A 21,425-nucleotide genomic window follows, 5' to 3' on the forward strand; every position below is an offset into this window, starting at 1 on the left:
GTAATTCCAGCTGCTCTCCCAAGTATCTGAGGCAGGACAATCACAAGTTTGAGGCCAGCCTGGGTAACTTAGTGAGACTCTGCCTCAAAATAATTTTTTTAAGAACTGGGGATGTAGCTCAGTGGTAGAACACTTGCCTAGCATATGCAAAGCCCTGGGTTTAATGCCCAGTATTGTCAAAGGAGAAGGAGAAGAAAAAGAAGAAAAGTGGATCTTACACACTTAGAAAGGGCCTAGTATTTCTTCTAAATATAGTTATCCTTGTGGGGGAAAATGTGCACTCATACATTGCTGGTAGGACTGCAAATTGATACAACCTCTATGGAAAGTAGAATGGAGATTCCTCAGAAAACTTGGAATGGAACTACCATTTGACCCAGTTATCCCACTCCTTAGCATATACCCAAAGGACTTAAAATCAGCATACTACTCTAATGGCCACATCAATGTTTATAGCAGCTCAATTCACAATAACCAAGCTATGGAACCAACCTAGGTGCCCTTCAACAAATGAATGGAGAAAGAAAATGTGGTATATATACACAATGGAATATTACTCAGCCATAAAGAAAAATGAAATTATGGCATTTGCCAGCAAATGGATGGAACTGGAGATTATCATGCTAAGTGAAATAAGCCAATCTCAAAAAAACAAAGGCCAAATGTTCTCTCTGATATGTAGATGCTAACACACAATAAAGAATAGGGGATAGAAGTTCATTGGATTATACAAAGGGAGATGAAGGGAAGGGACAAGGGATGGGAATAAGAAAGGTAATAGAATTAATCAAACATAACATTCCTATGTTCATATATGAATATATGACCAGTGAAACTCCACATCACGTACAACCCCAGGGAATTGGAGTTATACTCCATGTATGTATAAAGTGTCAAAATACACTCCACTGTCATGTATATCTAAAAAGGACAAATAAAAAATAAAATAAATATAGCTATCCTGGCTCTGAGAGGAAAAAATGGGGGGGGGGGGGAATAAGGTTAGAAATTAAAAGAAACTAACAACCTGAGTCATTAGTATCAGAACCATGGCATCTCACCAAAAAGAAATGGAAGGGGAACAGATAGGCTTCTTAAGGGCCCATGAGAGAGATGTACAAGACAGCCAGGGATCCTAGTCCCCCGAAAGGCAGGCCCAGGGTACTGTAAAAAAGAATTTACTGGAGAAATATTTTGGTGTATCAAAGTTGAAGATGCGAAGGTGACCCCCACCAGAACCTGATGTGGCAAACTTTCTCTTCACCTAATTTTTCTTCCTATTTGTCTGTAACAGCCAAGTGTCTACAGGAAAGATCAAAATCATTGGCCCTATACCACCAATATCATCAGCTCAATAAATTGGCCCACAGGGGAGGGTATCTTCCATTCATATTTTGAAGAAAGTGTTACTTTTTTTTTTTTTTTTAGAGAAAGAAATTTTAAGAGCTTGTAAAGGAAAAATTTGTACTATACTGAAGCCATCTAAGGAGTTAGAGTAAGTTGACTGGAGAAATTTTGCTCAATGAGATCAGTTTTTCCTAAGCAGGCAGATGTTGCAAAAGGAGAATAAATTTTTTAATCCGTTCTGGTAAATAATGATGTCCCTTTTCCATTTTTGTAAGGAGCACATACAATTCAACATCGCTAACACAACCCGGAGCCTTGAATCTTCAGTTCTGTCTAACAAACTAAATCTTACCGCAGCTTGGGAATGGAGTTTGGTTCTTAAATTTTTACTTTCTTTTTTTTAGAAATAAATTGTATTTATTCATTTTCATGGTGCTGACAATCAAAACCAGGGGTTCATGAACGCTAAGTAAGTGCTCTACCGCTGAGTTATATCCCCAGCTCCTTATGTTGCTTTTTTTTTTCTTTTTGTAATAGATCAAAGACACTTTTGTTTAAGTGATTTGGGCCAACTATGTGTCACTTTTCAGGGGAAATTGATGGGTAAGGATGACATTTGTGCAAATTAGCGGAGAAATCTTTTGATGTATCAAGTTTAAGAAAAAAGTTATACATGTGCAATGGCATTACATTGAAAATATTATGAATAACCAATAGGGTTTAATATTCTGTGTACATTTTAAATAAAAGTTTGTTATGTCAATCAAACCACGTAAGAAGGATGATGTATAATTTGAAACAAGAGCCAAGATTTGGCAAATTGACCAGATCAAACAGCAATTTAGAAAGATAGGAAGAAATAGATTGTTTCAATGGATTCCATTTTTTAAGTTACATAAGCAAAACCCAGCCAACTTTTTACAAAATGCTACCTAAGGTAAGTCACCATGAAAGGCTGGCAGGTAGGCTTCTAACATACCCTAGAGAAATACATTATGACCCAGGAATATTAAAGAAATGTACTCTCAGCAAAAATACTCATAGCCCTCCTATAGATAAGAAAATGGAGGATGTTCAAGGCCATTCAGGACAGCTCAGAGCAAAATAAAAGAGAGTGATCCTGGTACCACTGGGCTTTCAAACAAAATATTTCTGAAATAACAAATTAGAATTTTAAAAAATTAAAAAATATATATATTTCTGAAAAAGAACAAACATTTCTCATTGGTACTTTAGCCCTGGAGTAAATACTGATGTGAATTGCTTCACCTCTGCCTCTGCATGCTGGGTTAGGGGTTATGAAGAACCGACCTCACCTGGAGAAGATGGCAGTGCTTTGGCTCAGGGAGAGCCTGAATGGAGGGACACGAGAGGACAGTGCCCCCCAGCACAGGAACAGGGCGACCAGCTATCTCATTTGCTCAGGATTAAGGGATTTCCTGGAAGCAGACTTTCAGCACTAAACCCAAGAGATGTGTTTAATCTCTTTGAGCCTCAGGTTTCTCATCTATTAAGTGGAATAATAGTGGTGCCTACCTTTTAAATGAGATAATATCCATAAAGCAGTAACCAGGAGCTTCAAAATCATTAGCTACTGTCTTACTACTAATCCTCACCTGCATCTCAAATTATTTTCTTAAGATAAATACCCAGAAGTTTATTTTGAGTCTAACAGCATGCACATTTTTCAGACCTATGATATAATTACCAAACTACTCCATACATACAAAAGCATAAATTGAAAATATTACCAAAGTATCTAACAATAAAGAGTGCCTTTATCCCTTTTTCCAAACCCTTACTCATGTTGCACCAGTTTTGTTTTAAATTTATTACTGTAGTTTTGATACATGAACATAGTAGAATGACCTGTAATATTTTTAAATTAGGCATATTTCCCCAAGTACTGTATTTGTAAAAAATAATAAAATATGTCATTTATTTGTAACTTATATACTACCTGCCTGGCTCTCCCCCAAAATAGCATCAAACAGTTAAAAAACATTTGAAACAAAATTTTAATATTTGAAGAAGAGAGTGTTAATACTGAAGAGATATGAGATGGTCATTAACGTCAGCTCTGAGCTTCCTAGCAACAAACATAAAAATAGAAAAGTATTTTTTAGTCTAAAATAAAAGGGAAGCACATAGTTTATCTAGAAATAAATGTCTTCCTGTTACTAAATCCTAAGAATTACCATGCATTTCCTTCTGTAAAAAACATCAAATAACATAAGAGACAGTATACTTTGGCCCAAACTTGCTGAAGATGTCAAACTTTTCATGTGACTATGTCCCTTGACAAAAGGTAAGGACATAAAATCTGGCCCTATTTTCAAAGATAGATCTTTAGAGTCTTAAAAAAAAAAAAATAAGTGGTGATTCCAAGTTTTTTTTTTCCAAATGTGAGTTAAATTATGGTGCTACTTATTAAATATTTCTGGCTTTCCCCATTTCCAGATCCATGGTAAGATTTGCACTTCTCTGCCCTCTCAAGTTAGGTAAAACCATGTGGCATTCTGCACCCAGTGAAATGTGAGCCCTCCAGGTGAAAGCTCTAAAGTCAGGGCACATTTTGCCATAAGACTTATATTACTATGGTTTTCATGGACACTCAACAAGTTTCTTAGCCGTGGTATCTATAACTTAAGCAACCACATTAAAATAGCTAAATTGGACTTCAAAAATTAAAAGCTTTGAGGCATCAAAGGACATTATCAACAAAATGAAAAGAATGGGAAAGAATGTTTTCAAATCATGTATCTGATAATGTTTTAGCATCCAGAAAATGTAAATTGTTACAATAAAAATTGTCCATAATAAAAAGGCAAGTAACTCATTGGGGATGTAACTCATTGGTATATAACATGCCTAGCAGGCACTACCAGGCCCTAGGTTTGATCCCCAACACTACAAAAAATTTAAAAATAAAAATAAGGGCTGGGGATGTGGCTCAAGCGGTAGCACACTTGCCTGGCATGTGTGCGGCCCGGGTTCAATCCTCAGCACCACAAACAAACAAAGATGTTGTGTCCGCCAAGAACTAGAAAATAAATATTTTTAAAAATTCTTTTAAAAAAATTAAAAAATAAACAAGAGGATTTGAATGGACATTTCTTAAAAAAAGATATACAACTGGCAAATAAACACATTAAAAGATGCCCAACTTCATTAGTGAACAAGAAAATATGAATCCAAACCACTTCACACCCATTAGGATGACTATAATTAAAAAGACAAGACAATAACAAGTATTGGGGAGGACACAGAAATTGTAACCTATAGGTACTATGGAAAATAGTTGGTCAGTTTCTCAAAAAAATTAAACATAGAGCTGGGGTTGTGGCTCAGCAGTAGAGTGCTCTCCTAGCACATGCAAGACACTGGGTTCAATACTCAGCACCACATAAAAATAAATAAATAAATAAAATAAAGGTATTGTGTCCAACTACAACTAAAAAAAATTTTTAAATGTTAAACATAGGTTATCTTATGACTTAGCAATTTTACTCCTAGGCATATTTTCACTAAAGAAAATTAAAAACATAAATTCACACAAAACTTATACATGCATGTTTATAGCAGCATTATTCACAATTCCCAAGAGGTAGAAACAACCCAAATACCTAGCAATTAATACATGAATAAATAAATGTTGTGTATCCATACAATGGAATATTATTCAGCAATAAAAAAGAACGCAGTTCTACCTGGCATGGTGGTGCATACCTGTAATCCCAGCAGCTCAAGAAGCTGAGGCAGGAGGATCACAAGTTCAAAGCCAGCCTCAGCAACTTAGTGAGGCCCTAAGCAACTTAGCAAGATCCTGTCTCTAAATAAAAATATAATAAAAAAGGGCTGGGGATGTGAGTTCAGTAATTAAGCACCCTGGGTTTTCCCAGTACAAAAAAAAAAAGAATGCAGTTCTAATAAACACTGCAACATGGATGAGCCTTGAAATCAGTATGCTAGGTGACAGAAGCCAGACACAAAAGGTTTCATATTGTATGACTATATATGAAATACTCAGAACAGGTAAATCCATACAGATAGAAAGCAATTAGTGGTTGCTGGGGACTAGGAAGTAGGGAAAGTGGGGAGTAACTGTTAGTAGCTACAGAATTTCTTTTTGGGGTGATGAAAATGTTCTAGTATTAGATAGCGGTGATAGATTCATCTGCACAACTATGTAAACATACTAAAACCTATTATATACTTTAAAATGGCTATTTGATGGTATATAAATTATATATCAATAAAATATTTTAGTTAGAAGCATTTTATTTAAATGTGCCAAATAAAAGCCCATTTTCAGGCCATAAAATGTTAATACATCTAACAAAAAACATGTTATCTTACTGCTGTCAATTTACAGAGTCATGATTCAGATCCATTTGATCAGCTGGTTGAAATATCCTTCCTAGGTTACTTTTCACAGACCTCACCAATCTCTCATAATCCTGTAAATGAAACAACTTTTTCCTGAAGGGTGAACTTGAGAACTTTGGTCCCATTCTCTCCCACTTCTGCTGGACTTTCTGATGGGGGATGACTTCTTTTTAGAGATGGAGATCTGGACTTTGATCAGCTGCTTCTTGGTGGTGATAGAGCCCTGGATCTTGATCTTGACCTCAATCCTTTCATAGAACCAGACCTAGATCTTCTGAGTGCACCTGATCTTGATCTAGAAGAGACACAGATGATGGCGGAGGACATGCTGATCTTGTCCCGCGTCCCCTGCTCCTGCTGGGTGGGCGAGAACATGGCCTTCCTCTGAGTGGAGTAGGCGATCAAGACGTGGACTGCTTCTTCTTCATCAGCAACAGTGAGGGCAATCTCGACCTAGTGTCCCTTCTCCCCACACTCATAGCATCTGTCATTGGGATCAAAGGGACGAAGGCAGGTCGTCTATCAAAACAAGATCTCCAGGCTGGGGATGTGGCCCAAGTGGTAGCACGCTTGCCTACCATGCCTGAGGCACTGGGTTCGATTCTCAGCACCACATTAAAAAAAATGAAATAAAGTTATTGTACTGCATCTTCTGTATCTCTAGGATCTTCGATTTCCACCAAAGCAAATCCTGAAGGATTTCTTGCAATCCACACAGTTCTCAGGGGACCATGATAACTGAAAGTGCTTTCTAACTCTCCTTTGCCAGAGCCAGTTCCCCTGTGCTGGGTCCTTCAGCTCGCAGCGCCCAGGGCTGTCCGAAATCCGAAAGCAACTACACGCCCTCACCACCAGAACAACCTCAATAAAATATTTTTAAAAAGAATCCACAAGCCAAAATGACACGTCAGCTTGGGTGTCTGAGTGAATTAACAACTTCTGTTAATTAACTTTTTTTAATTGCTGCATTAATTAACCTGTTCTTACTAATAGGAAAAAAAAAACACAGATTCCTTTCAAAAGAAACAAATTTGTACAGACCCCCTAATATTTTCATTATTATGTTAATCTACACGCAAATGTAAATTTCACTTTAAAGTCCTTAGGTTTATATATACAAGTAACTATAAAGTCAAAATTAACTTACAGATTAAACATATTCAAACCTATTAAACCAATAAAAATCAAGTTACCAACATTAAATTGATGAGAAATGATGCTGTTTGCTAAAACTGAACCAGGCTTGCAGAATTATTGGCAGATGTGACATAGGTCCCTCGAGTGTGACTTGCATATAATGTCATACTAATGACACTTCAATTCTCCATCATTTTTCTGTGTTCAAACTCCCACAACAGCATCATTTACTTGACACAAATGCATCTGTCTCATTAATGCATGGCAAAGTAATTCTATTCTACATTAATATAAAAACGAATACACACATGAACTATGGACAAAGGAATCAGGCAGTACTTGTTTATAGATTGACAACTCAGAGTATCTAGAATACATTTATATTAGATTTTTTGAAATTTTATCAAAATAAGACATTTCATTTTTTATTTTTCTAGCAAAATCTCATATCCCTAAGAATACATTTGCTAACCATAGGGGCTCCATGGATCCCAGTTTGACAAACACTGTTATAGCCTACCCTAGATCACTGGTTTCAAGTTTGAGCATGCATCAGAGTCGGCTGGGAGGGCTTGTTAAAACAAGAGTTCTGAACCAGCTATGGTAGCACATCGCTGTAATCCCAGAACTCAGGAGGCTGAGGCAAGAGGCTCATAAGTTCAAGTTACCGACATTAAATTGATGAGAGATGTACAACATAGCAAAATCTTATTTCAAAATAAAATTTTAAAAGGGGGAGGCAAGCTGGAGATGTAGCTCAGTGCTAAGAGCACTAGCCTAGCATGCTTGAGGCCTGGGTTCAATCCTTAGGATCAGAAAAACAAACACAAGAGTTCTAGGTCCCATCTCCAGAATTTCTAATTCAGTAGATCTGGGATGAGGCCCCCAAATTTTCATTTCTAACAATTCCCTGATACTGGATATTGCTGCTCCAGGGGCCACTCCTTGAGAACCACTGCCCTCTATCTTTCAAATGTTAAGTGTGTGTGTACATACACACACAGACACATACATCCTCTTGATTCTGTCTCTCTGGAGAACCCTGACTAAAATAAAACACTAATGAGTCTTTCTTGAATTCTCACACAGACTGGACCCAGAGGTAGTACAGGGAAATTCTCATTAATAAACCTTCATGATCAATTTGCCTCCAGTCAAAGGTTTCTATAGCAACCTGAGTTCCAACACAAAGCTCAGGACACATTTTCACAAATTACAGCTAGATGAGTGGAAAAAGTAACCCCTTGTGATTGACCAAGAAAATGAGGAATAATAAAAGACAAGCATCAGTGTCTGAGTTGAATTAATTCCCCAAGATTTAAGACCACAGAACACCAGGCACCCTACCAGGGATTACTTGAGGTCAAAGTAACCTTTTCACACCACTATTTTCATTACCACTGTTTCATGCATGAAAATATTTTTCTTCCTTTCTCTGAATTATCCCATACTCATCCTGAGAGGCCACATAGCAGTATATTGAGAATATGGGCTTTGCGGTCTCATATTTTGAATAGTGATTTCATCATTTGCTAGTTGTGATGACCTTGGACAAGCTATTTAACCTACATAAGCCTCAGTTGCCTCATAAGTTCTTTAGAAATAATAATTCTAGCTGGTATCAGCCAAGATCCAACCAATAGACAGAAACTACTTTCATATAGATCCCAAAGCTGATTTAAATTATTTTCATTATTATGTTACTTAAACATATATCAACTTGGAGATCCTATGATACAAAGAGCCTAAAGAAGGGAATCCCTCCCACAGATGAAGAGGGAGCTGAGAGATAAAAGGAAGCTACTCCTATCCCCAGGGTGAAAGACAAAGAAAGCAGGTGCCCCCAGTGGGAGATGAAGTGACAACAACATATGGACGACCCTGTGTGCCATGGATTTAGGACCACAGAACACCAGGATCCTCTAAGTTGAATATTTTAAGATGGGGGGGTGGGGTCCTTTAAGTGAATATTTTAAATTGGTCCTCACTCGCCTTTTCCTCAGACCCTTCGACATATTTTCCACCCTGCACGGATTCTCTTTGTCCTCCTACTCTCTCATCACCCAGTTCTTTCCTCCCACTTCCTCGCCCACACTCAGCAGCAGACAGCAAATTGGCTGGCCTCCCACTGAGACTATACACTCCATGCAATCGGAAGGATGGTGTTGCAGGTTTCAGCTGCCAGATCCAACAATGTCCTCCTCTTCTACCTGAATGCCCTGTTTCCACACACCAGGGCACACAGGCCATGTCCACTCATCAATGTGGGGACAACCCAACAAGGCAACAGGACACACTGGCCCTTTATAGTGTCGTTCTGCTTCTGTCCAGACTCACCAGCAGCTGGCCACATTAGGACTGTGCAGTTTGCCTCAGAGTCACCTCTTTTACACACTTGGAAAAATAAACTGATTCGTGTGAACCATATTAATGGTCTTTTTCCTAATTACCTGAATTTGAATTTAAATCCCAGATCTCCCCACAAATCTGAAAGCTACAGTTTTTCTAATGCCAAGTGTATGTAGCACTCTTTGTACTAGGAAGGCATTTACCATCAAGGGAGGGTGATTTAAAGCAAGAATGCAGTAAAAATTAGAACAGAATGAACAAACTCCCCTCTACCACACTGTCATTTTAGGTTTGAAGGGAAAGGAAGACCTTATACCTTGTTCCAAGCATGCCCAGCTTTTGCTAGTAAATGCCTCTTTCCTATAATTGACTGAACATGTGCAAGTGCCCTTCTGTACCCACCAGGAAATAGCAGGTCCCGACATGGGAATGGAACCATATTTCCTTGCTCCTTTTTTCAACCTTGTAAAAAGTCCTTCATCTTTTCCAAGAAGGCAGGGGAGGGGTGGCAAAGAGGGAGTTTTTTCCTCTAAGGCAACAAAAAGCACTTTCTCTTCCCTCTTTTGTTGTGCTGTTAGATTTGAAACCCTTTTGCCCCGAGAACAATACACTGCAGAGTTACTTTATGTTTTTGCTTTTTACTGTGCTTTCTCCGACCCTTAGGATAATAGGCCGCCATTTTAACGCCAGAGAACAGGGAACTGCAGTGAATCTACATTGAATGAAAGTCGGTCGGAAAGTACAACTACTCTAACTCTTAGCTGGGCTGTTCTGAGAGGTTTAATTTAAAGAAAGCAATGTGGCACTCCAGTTAGAAGACCCAGCGAGCAGGAAATGGACTCCCACATCAATAGAATGCCAACCACCCTGGTGGGCACACACCCAGAAGGCAATTTGGGAAATTTAGGAAGTCAGAGAAGATGAATAAATAAAAGAGGAACCAACCAATTTCCTTTTTCTTTTTTATGAAGACTATGATTGTAGGCCATTATCTTCATCCCATCACTAATGAATGAAACAGGGGAAATGAGAGTTTGAAATATGTGGTAGGGCTAAATAATCCATAACTAAATGTATGGACAACATTGAGAATATGCACCCTCAGATGGAAATACAATGAGGGCCTAGAAATTTTATGTAACATTCTCTCTAAATGGAGCTCACTAAGGAAGACTATGTGTTTCTAAAGATTGCTGTCAATGACATAAAACCAGCCACAACTCTCTAGACTCGAGTGACATGAAGGTTTGCTAGTTAGCTTGATGATTAGACCATTCTAGACAGTCAATCTGGGCAAATCATGTCCCAGAGCTAATATTTCCCCTTGCAATTATCTATGTCTGTCTATAACCATCAAATTAACCAAATAATTGCTGTGTCCCCAGCATGCTACATGGACAAGTTTGCAGAGCAGCCACAGGGGGCTTCTCCTCCAGTTGCTCTTCTCTGTATGTATTACTATATATTATTACTATTTACTCTTTCATTCTTTTCCCTTCGAAAGTTGCTTGGGCTAATAGAAGACAATAGGCCTCTGCACTTATGATTTAGAGAGAGAACTATTTCAAGGCAATTTGCCAAATCTGGCTTTCTTTTTAACTGGTGTTCACCTTTAATGGCTTTAAGGATTCCACCCAAAATGCCTGTCTTTGAAAAAGTCTGACATCACAAAGAGGTTGAGACCTACAGACCTAGGGCTTCTCTGTCTTCAAAGACCTGTTTCATTGCCTGATTTGCTTCCATAGCATTATGAGTGGGGGTCATTTTATACATGTGAAAACTGTGTCTTCAATGACTCTCCCAAGGTCAAAGAGTTAAACGTCAAAGATTCCCTGGAACTCAGGTCTCCTACTCCTACATGCTCTCAGACTGGGCTGGGCTATATTTACAGGAGTAAAGTACCAAGGTAGGTGCTGTTCTGGTCCCCTTAACTTGAGGGTTAGATGCAGAGGCACCCCTGTGGCAGGATGGGTACAGACAGGTGTATCTGGCTTGGCAGCTGTATTTATGAGGCTTATGTCTCTAAACTAGAGCTTCCTAACCAGGCATGACCTCCCACCCTGCCATCACAATATCGTGAGAATGAAAGAATGAGGGTCTTCCCTCCAGTTGTGACCAAGAGGATGGCGACTGCGGAGATTCTTAGAGCCCAAGACATTATTTACTCTAGGTTAATGATCCCAGCTGTTTTGGACATGAGATTTGTTTTATTTCAGAAAACCAACACACCTTTTGAATCATTATGTTCCAGAATTAAGAAAATTCCCAACTATCTCCTTAAAAATCCCTGAAATATTCATTCCATCCAAATTCTTATCAATGCTGATGTTTTAACTAAGAGCTAATTTACTTGCTTCATTGGTAGTGTATGGGGGCGGGCATTTCCTAAAAACATTTTCTATGACTAGATACTTGCATTTTCCAACAAGGACCACCCCCGCCCCCCCGGCTAAGTTTTTTAGTGAAAGGGGCATTATAGAGAAAAGGTTCACACTTGACAACATTATCACAAGTACTATACATAAAATGAAGGATGGAATGGCTTTAATGTACAAAGCAAATGGAAAGGAAATGGTTCTGAAATGTTGTGTAGGTAGTTGACAGTTCAAGGAGAGAGAAACCTCAATGTGCATAGAACAAGGTCCAGAAGAAGAAAATACTTTCATTTGGAGCAAAAGAATTAGGGACACTTTAGAATAAGATCAGCCACAAAAAAAAAAAAAAAAAAAAAAAAAAAAAAAAAAAATCCTTCAAAGATAGATAAGGAAGTCAGTTCAGAGCTCCCCTTGATCACATAGTTAAGAGTGGTAGAGTGCTTGGCTAGTGAGTGTGAGGCCCTGGTTCCCCCCTAGCATAGCAGAGAAGAAAAGAAAAGTGAAAACCGGAACTATTTAATCACACAATACTTCTATTTATCATTTAGAATGCATTTAGTTGCAAGAAACAGAAAAATAAGCCCACACTGGCGAAGAACAATAAAACTAATTTACCGGCTCCTACAACTGAAAGTCAGAGTTGGATTTGATTCAGCAAGTTAGGTATGTAATCAAGGATCCCATTTTTGTCCTTTCTGCTCTGATCCTATGGAAGTGCTCAGCTGAAGCTGTCAACCCAAGTGCCAAAAAAAAGTCCCCTCTGTGTGTGCTGAACTTCTCACATGGCATCTGGGTTTTAAGAAGGAGCATCCCAAGATTGAGCCAGGAGGAAGCTGCAAGACTTCTCGTCACCTAGCCTGAGAAATCTCAGAATGTCATTTCCTTTTTTAAAAAAAAATTGTGGTACTAGGGATTGAACCCCCAGGGGCACTTAACCACTGAGCCACACGCCCAGCCCTTTTTATATTTTATTTAGAGATAGTATCTCACTGAGTTGCTTAGGGCCTCACTAAGTTGCTGAGGCTGGCATTGAACCAATAATCCTCCTGCCTCAGCCTCCCGAGCCTCTGGGATTACAGGAGTGCATCACCATTCCTGGCTCAGAATGTCATTTCTGCAACAGTCAAGAAAGTCCCTGAAGCCAGACCAGATGTAAGGGAAAGGGAAAGGAGAGACTCCAGTTCTTAAGGGAAAGGGTAATATATGTAAACAGGAAGGGCAGGAACTTTGGAGACCATCAATCACCCAGGAAACGACCAGCCCCCTACTCTAACCAGCTCTTACTGCCTGTGTGCTAACAGCCAAACTCCTGGCCCAGTTCACTATCCCAGCCTCTCAGCCACTCATCATTGCCTAGATCAACCTGGTATTTTTCCCACCTCTGTGATTTTGCTTCTGATATTCCCTTTTCTGCACAGGCCCTCCTCATTCACTTCCTCAGGACCTCAGAAGTCCTGTGAAGGCCCAGCTCAAATCCTTCCTGTCCCGACCTGACTACTCCAGGCTCAGAGGATTTCAAACCTCTCAAAACCCCTTCCACACCACTCATGAGGCCTGTCCCATGGGGCAGTTCATTTCATTGGGTAATGGACCATCCAACAGGATGATGCCAGGAGAGAGAAGGAACAAGGAAGGCAGACTTTTGCTTCTTATTCTCTTGGTGTAACTTTCACACATACACACCCACAAAAAATAATAATAATTTCATGATCTAATAATAAAATGAAATTTTAAAGTATGGGCTAATAAAATTTCATTAGAAAGACCAATAAGAGCTAGAATAATCAAAAAGCTTCAAACAGAACCATGGGAGGGAAAAACGTCTAAACAATACCAGCTCACAGCTCTGTCCACTGTTCCACTACTCAGCAATGTGCCTCCCTCAGGTTGATCATTTTCATTTACCGTGTTTTCTCTAGGACTGTTTAGCAACAGCAAGGAATGGAATTGGGTGTGTCAGGAACCTTTGAGAGCTGCACCAGGCACACCCCGCGACCCGTACAAAATATTTGGCAACTGCACCATCAAGTCAAAAGTCATCCTTAGCCTTGACCCTAGGCTCACCATGTTTTGTGAGCAAGGAAAGAAGGTTCAGACATCAGTCAGACCAAGGCCACTTCCTTCGTTGGGTTATTTCACAATTTACTTTTTTTTTTTTTTAACTGCCACCTCAGAAGAGAAAAGCTGTTTTTCTTCTGACTGTTTTTCAGAGCATAAGTGCCATAAATGGATTATCCTGCTCTCTCAACCTTGAGACCCTGAAGTCCAAAAACAAAAATAAAAAACAAAGACAGCAGAGAACAGTCTCCACCAGGAGTTCCCACATACTTCTTCCAGCTTTCAGATGAGAGTGCACATTCCTAATGAATAATATTACTTATAATATTATTGGCCAGGGCCTAGAGAAAAAGAAATCCACAGCCCCCTTAGAATTAGCGACTCTGACTGATAATATATCCATCCCTTCTTCTCAACAAAATTCCTCATGGGGGGGTCTAGGATTAGGTGCCAAGCCCTTTGGTAGCACCACCTCCAGACCTCTCCCATACACCTGGTGGAGAAAACAGCCTAGAGATGAGCCCGCCTTGCCATCATAGGGCACAGTAGAAGATAACTGTTAATGGAGGTACCCTCAACATCCGTGAATGAGAAAGGCAGATGTTGCCCCTGGAAAGAGAATTAGGTAAAGAAATAAGAATGAAAGGGGGTCCTTGAGTATGTTCATTCAGCTATATCTCAAGGAGGCCACTCCTGCTGTGAATACTGTGAAAGATACAACTTACCCCTCTTGTACTAATCCACCCCCATAAAAGATGTTACCTGTATGCCAAACTACTAAGACAGACCTCCATAGAGCTCCTAGCTAAGGAGCAAAAGGACAAGAGTGGCTAAGGACATGTGCCTATAAGTCAGGTTCCAACCCGTCTTCAACAATCAGAGTCCTTCCTACTGGTGTAACTTGACAAATGGCAGAGAGCTACAGAACTTTCTGGGGGAGAAATATTTTGCTATAGGCCAGATGTAGGTATGTGCCTATAATCCCAGCTACTCAGAAGGTTGAGGCAGGAGGGCTATGAGTTCGAGGCCAGCTTAGGCAACTTAGTGAGACCATGCCTCAAAATGAAAATTACAAAAAAGAACTGGGAATATAGTTCAGTGATAGAGTGCCCTGGGTACAATCCCCAGGACAAGATAGAAAGGTGGGGGGAGGGAGGGAGGGAGGAAGAGGAAGGGAAAAAATAGGAAAGAAAGTAGGGCAGGAACAATAAAGGGAGATGGGGGAAAGGGAGGAGGAAAGGAAAGAAGGGAAAAGTAAGATTCTGCTATAAGAATAGATCAAAGCTCACTTTGGGGGCAGCTTTACAAGGTCACACTCCCCTCATCCATTAACCTCCATGCCCCAACCCCCTCACACACTGTTTACCAAGGTGGGAAGCTCAGGGACAGGGGTGTTGTGATGACCCAAGCAGCTTCCAGAGGAGTGCATGGATATTATATGGTTGTCTAGATATTTGTCCCTTGAATTATGATGAAACAGATGGCTACAACTCACAGAAACCCCTACCAGCAAGTCCCTCTCAGAGAACTCTATTTGCAAAAAAAAATACTGTATGTGCCAAAAGATATATTAATTGGGGCTAGAAGAACCAAGTGATTTACATGCAATTGTACAACCGAATTACTGGTAGTTCCCGACAATTGAATGGCTTTCTAACCCCATCTGACTCAGGCCTCCTTGAAAATGTGACTTTTGAGCAAAAGTTTGAAGGAAAAGCGGGCTTGCACTGCAAAGATATCTTAGTGAGGAACTTTCCAGACAAATGATATAGCCAGGCTAAGGGAACACAAGTAGATTTTCCTTTCTCACACTCTGGAACGTCACCCCCACAAGCAAGCTGTTAGGTAACATCAGAGGCCAGGAAGAAGCAGAGGCAGGGAGGCCAACACTTGTGAGAAATCCTGAGTTGGAGCAAAAGCTTGATGGGAGCAAGGGAGTTGGGGGATAGCTGGGCAAAGAGATGTCCAGGCAAAGGGAATGAATGACCAGTGCAAAGATCCTGAATGGAAGAATGATATAGCAGAAGAGAGATACAATCTGATTTGCTTTTTTAAAAGACCACTCTGGATTCTGTGTTAAGAATATACTCAAGGGCTGGGATTGTAGCTCAGAGGTAGAGCACTTGCCTCGCATGCGTGAGGCACTGGGTTCGATCCTCATGTACCACATAAAAATAAATAAATAAAGATATCGCATCCATCTACAACTAAAAAAATATTTTTAAAAATAAGAAAGGAAAGAAAAAGAAAATACTTGAGGCTAAACGCAGGGAGACCAGTAAACCAGACTGGAGATGACTTAGAGTGGTGGCAGTGGAGAAGTTAAAAGTGGTCAGGCCAAAGATAGCTTTTAAGGTACAACCAGCAGGATTTCTTGAGGGACTAGATGAGGCGTACAATGAAGGAAAAGAGTTTTCAAAATGCAACTGAAGGACAGAGTTTCTAGCATCTGTGATGGGAAAGATGGTGGGTGAAACAAGATTTTACTTGCATTGGTGATATGGTGTGGCCATGGGAGGTCTGAGGTCAGGCATCAGATGGAAATGTTGGACAGGGCATTGGGAAGTTAAGTCTGGAGATGGTGAGAGAGGTCTGTGTTAGAAATATAAATTTGGAAATCATCAGTATTTAAAGCCAAGAGACTTAAAATACAACAAAGGAGGGAAGAGGAAGACTCTTTGCTTTTTAACTAGCCCTCCCTCACCAAATACAAATAAATACAGGAGATAATGTGCTAGCATTACATAGACTTGGAAACACAATCACAAGAATGTATCATATCTCCCAGGCAACTATATTTTCCCAAACTGAGATAAGAAGTTGACTGCCTCACCCAAGATTGCAGAGCCGCAGTGCACACACACCCGGGCTCCAGCACATGCTCCCAATCTCTGTGCCACCTGCTTCTCAAGGACAAGGTGAAGACCCTTCTTAAAGAAAGACTGATGGGTCCACAGGGGAAAACAGAGTTTTGTTCAGTACAGAGAGCAACAGCAACTGATGAACTCCTCAAGTTTGAGGAGTTATACTAGAAATGCAGAGGTAAATGGGAACTGGCCGGAAGACCAGAGAGCTTCAGCTTACAGTATGAGACTAGGGGCCTCTGTGAGAATGAGTGTCAGATGGTTTTCATTAAGAGGTAAAGAATGTCAGCCAAGCGTGGCGGTGCACACCTGTAATCCCCAGCTCAAGAAGCTGAGGCAGGATTGCAAGTTCAAATCCAGCCTCAGCAACTTAGCAAGACCCTAAGCAACTTAGTGAGACACTGTCTCTAAATGAAACATAAAAAGGGTTGGGGGTGTGGATCCGTGGTTAAGCAACCCTGGGTTCAATCCCTGGTACCAAAAAAAAAAAAAGTGCAGAATGTCAGTAGGAATGTTACAAATCCTGGAGGAAGTAAGAAAATAGCATCTAAAATATCAGTTTGGCTATTAAAAATATCTTTATTTACAGAAAGTCCTTCCATTCTCAAACTGTCTGCAGTGGTACACAAAATCATTTTTATCAAACATGAATCAGCTTAATTTGGTTGTAAATTTCATATAATTAGAGCAGCAAACTCTATAGATGTAAAGTGGATCTTCTGTTTATTGCACATGCAAAGTTTTCCACTCAAAGCCAGGTGCAGTGGTGCACACCTATAATCCCAGTTACTTGTGAGGCTGAGGTAGGAGAATCACAAGTTCAAAGCCAGCCTTAGCAATTTGTGAGTCACTGTCTCAAAATAAAAATAATTTAAAAATAAAATGAGCTGGAGAGGTAACTCAGTGGTAGAGCACTTCCCTAGACTGTTCAAAGCCCGGGTTTAATCCCCAGTGCTGGGGGGGGAAAAATGTTTTCCACACAAAACTTTCAAAAGTTAGAGGTATAAACTGGACATGGTGGGGCATGCCTGGAATCCTAGTGGCTCCGAGGCTGAGGCAGGAGGATCATGAGTTCAAAGCCAGCCTCAGCAACTTAGCAAGGCCCTAAGCAACTTAGAAAGACCCTAAATCTAAATATAAAAAGGGACTGGGGATGTGGCTCAGTAGTTAAGTGCCCCTGGGTTCAATCCCTGGTACAAAAAAAAAAAAAAGAAGTCAGAGGTAAAATTTAATTCGAGAAAAGCTGACCCCTTGACTACTCAAGGCAACCATAATGTATTGAAATCTTCACATAATGCAGTGCCTTGATTATAAATCAACTAAAGCTGGATTGTAGGCCTCTCCTTGCAGGAGTCAGGCCATTCCAGTCCCGTCTCCCAGTTATTACTTGTAAGTTAAATCAAACTGAACTAAACTGAACTGTGTTCTGTATATAAGCAAAGCAGACAGCCAGAGAGAAATATTATAAAACTTAAAGTTACATTTCTCCAGAAGAAGAAAAAAAAATTAAGACAAACTTTTCCCTTTGTAGCAAAGCAAATATACTTTCACGTGCTAATAGATTTTCATCAAGATTTTGTTTCTATGGGTTATGGATCTAAGTATTCATTTTAGGGAATATAAGTTTAATCTTAATCTAATTAATACATTTTTCTAATCAACAATTTTTGCACAGCTATTGGCCCATCAGGAGCATGCACACTGTCCTTCATTGCTCCTGTCTTGCAGAATGCAGCTTACCTTGCTTTTCCTGGTACTGAGGATGGATATAAGAGAGCCATTGCTATTCTCCTGCTGCTGTTTTGGGACCAGGCTCAATTTTCTGGAGGCAGAATGATGAGCACACTGCTTTATGTCAAGAATTGTACTGAGTATACATTGATAAATAACAGGCAGAATGCCTACCCTTGGGGAACCTATGGTCTAACATGCTCTTAGAACAACACTAAGCCATGCCTTTGGGAGATGCCCATGTTTCAATGATCTACTATAATGTTCTAGAAAAATAATTCAGAAAATAGTGATGTTTTACATAAAAGAAATACAATATTACAATCCTTAAAGTACAACATTAAAAATTAATAAAGAAGCCTAATAAGCTAGTTGTTCATTTTTCCATTCCATTTAATTTACCAGTTATTCATATTCATTGTCAAGTAAGCGGAAACAGGTTCCAAAAAGTAACATAAACTCATAGAGAGCAAGCTTTCAGTTGAGAGAACTGAATCCATTTTTCTGTGACTAAGAATTGACCATCACAGTTTGATTTCAGTGGAAAAAATATCACAATGCTTCATAAATACCAGGTTTCTTTTTAAAGGCCAGGGTTATAGGTGAAGATACATACTCTTGTTAAAAGGTGGCACCTACTGGCAGGATAATGTATTGCAGCTCAGTTCTATTAGACATTAGTGAACATACAAAAGGAATCACAATAAACAACAGTGATAGTTTGGGAGATTTTTGTTCCCCAACATCCTATTGGGTGCACTACTTAATTTTTAGAGACTCCAAATTCTACTATGAAAGATAAAACAGACAGATCCTCTCCCTAAATTTGGGCTCAGTCAATTAGGATGACCAGTGATGTTGAATATTAAGTAAAAGATCCCAGAAAGAAGGGATGGGTATGTTAGGATGCAGCAATGGCAGAACCTGAAGTAGTGTCTGGGTCTAACAGCAGCAATAGAAGGTCCTGATCAGTTTATTTATGATGGCTGGCCTTCCCTAGTTCCTGCCAATTTTCAGCATCTGCTTTTCCAAACATCCTGCAAATTCTTCACACTATCCAATATTCTAGATCTGGGAATGTAGCTCAATTGGATCACTTGCCTATCAGGCATGAGGCCCCAGGTTTGACGCCCAAGCACCAAGGGATTTTTAAAAAGATAAAGAAAAAGCAACAACAATTCAACATTTTTTCCAATTGTGCTAAATCACAAAGATACATTATCTCATTTGGTCCTTCTGCCCCTGCCCCACCCCCCCCCCAAAAAAAAAAAAAAAAACCCTAGGAGGAAAGAACAGAGAAGGAAATGAGTCAGAAAGACTCACTTGCCAGAGTCACACAACTAGTGTGGAAGAATTGGGGAAAAAAATCCGAGTCTGATGCTAGAACTAATTTTCTTAAGCATTTCACTACTTTGCAAAGCAAAAAATGCTGAGACTTTTGAAAGCATAAAATTGGAAGATAAGACTTGACCTAGGTAGGAAGTTTGTGGGAAGATGTAGCTGGTAAGTTGCAGAAAGAAATCCTGCAAGAATGATGGAAATGAAATACTGAGATGAGACTGGAGCTAATTTTATCATGAAATTAATGAAATGTAAGTGCTCTTCACTTGCAAGGGCCCTGTTCCAAAGTATTAAATTTTATTTTTTTTTATAAATGCATATTCATTTTCTCAAGGAAATCCCCAAAATGAGATAAGAGTCAGATTCCATAAAACCTGAATCAATCCCTGGTTGAATTCATGAATCTATCAGATTAGAGATTCAAAATCTAGATCAATAGAGACTAGATCTAGAGACTCAATTTCAGATTTGGAGATCAAGTGAGGGGTCTATACTTAGAGAGCTAGGCTATAGAACATGGCTAAAAGCACAAACAACCCTGAAAGCCATGCCCACTTTCCCAAGCTCTATGGAAAAAGGGGGAGTTAGGAGTTATTTCTCACCTGTCCAGACAGAGATCAATGCACACGGGTGGTGTTTTAAGAATGCACAGGTCCCCACATCCATCTCATCCAACAAGAGGAACAACAGAACATCTTGCACCTTGAAGGTACAACAGCAGCAGCAAGCTGTGGGTGTGGGTCCTCCTCTCTCAGGCCCAGTCATCAGGCCCTCAGAGAACCAGCTGGATGTGGCCCTGACTCTAAGGAAGATAAACAGACAAGCAAGCCTCATCCAGGAGACTAGAAGGATTCTACCTTGATTTAATAAACTGATATTTTGTTTATAATTAATTTTGGTTGCACAACAATAATATTTATCTTGAGTGCAAAAATTTGGGCACACACTTCTATTTGTACCTTAGGTGAGTGTCTCACCTCTTACCCTCATCCTGGCCCTTATTAAGTGTATAGAGAATCACCAGGCATGCAAAAGCTTAGGTTTTTCCCTCCAGATAACAAAAACTCATCATTTACCTACAGAGCCACACATCAGTTAATGCTAGGGATACCTTATCAGAAATTCCTCATTAGCCAATTTCATCAATATGAGAACATCATAGAGTATACCAACTTCAGGGTTGTTTATGCTTTCACCAACTAAGATGGCTACTGTGTCACCAGGCAATAAAATCTTATGGGACCATTGTTGCACATGTGGTCCAATCAGAATGAGGTTATTCAGTGAGTGATTATATTTCCCACATAGCACTTAAGTTTGTGTGTATCAGCCATCTATTTTTTTTCAGTCTAGAATGTTCTAAGTTTCTTTTTTTCTCCTTTGCTTGGTTATTATTTCTGTTGTATATATGGGGTAAAATGTGATATTTCAGTACATGTATATAATATATATTGGTTGAATCAGGATAATTAATGATGCCTTGCCTAATCATTCCTTCGTGTTTGGTGCCTTCAAGCTCTTCTCTTCTTCATAAAATACACAATAAATTATTGTGAACTGTAGTCATCACACTGTGCTGTAAAACACTAGCCCTTATTAATTTTTTTCTACATTTTTATTGGTGCATTACAGTAATGCATATTGATGAGATTTGTTGTTACATATTCATACATGCACACAATATAACAATATAATTTGGCCAGTATCACTCCCTAGAACTTCCCCCCTAACTCCCCACCTCCCACTTCTTGGTTCCTTTCCTCTACTGATCTCCCTTTAATTTTTAGGAGATCCACCCCCACCATTCTTGTTTTTCCTCTCTAGCTTCCACATA

The 21,425-nt window shown here is 39.6% G+C and overlaps 1 pseudogene; it reads right to left on the minus strand.

Annotated features, from left to right (window-relative positions):
• Positions 1-5,931: 5,931 nt before the first annotated feature.
• Positions 5,932-9,901, minus strand: LOC114101134 (serine/arginine-rich splicing factor 7 pseudogene; annotated as a pseudogene).
• Between the last annotated feature and the right edge of the window lie 11,524 nt (positions 9,902-21,425).

The sequence above is a fragment of the Marmota flaviventris genome, chromosome 11 (assembly GCF_047511675.1).
Source record: "Marmota flaviventris isolate mMarFla1 chromosome 11, mMarFla1.hap1, whole genome shotgun sequence".
Lineage (NCBI taxonomy): Eukaryota > Metazoa > Chordata > Mammalia > Rodentia > Sciuridae > Marmota > Marmota flaviventris.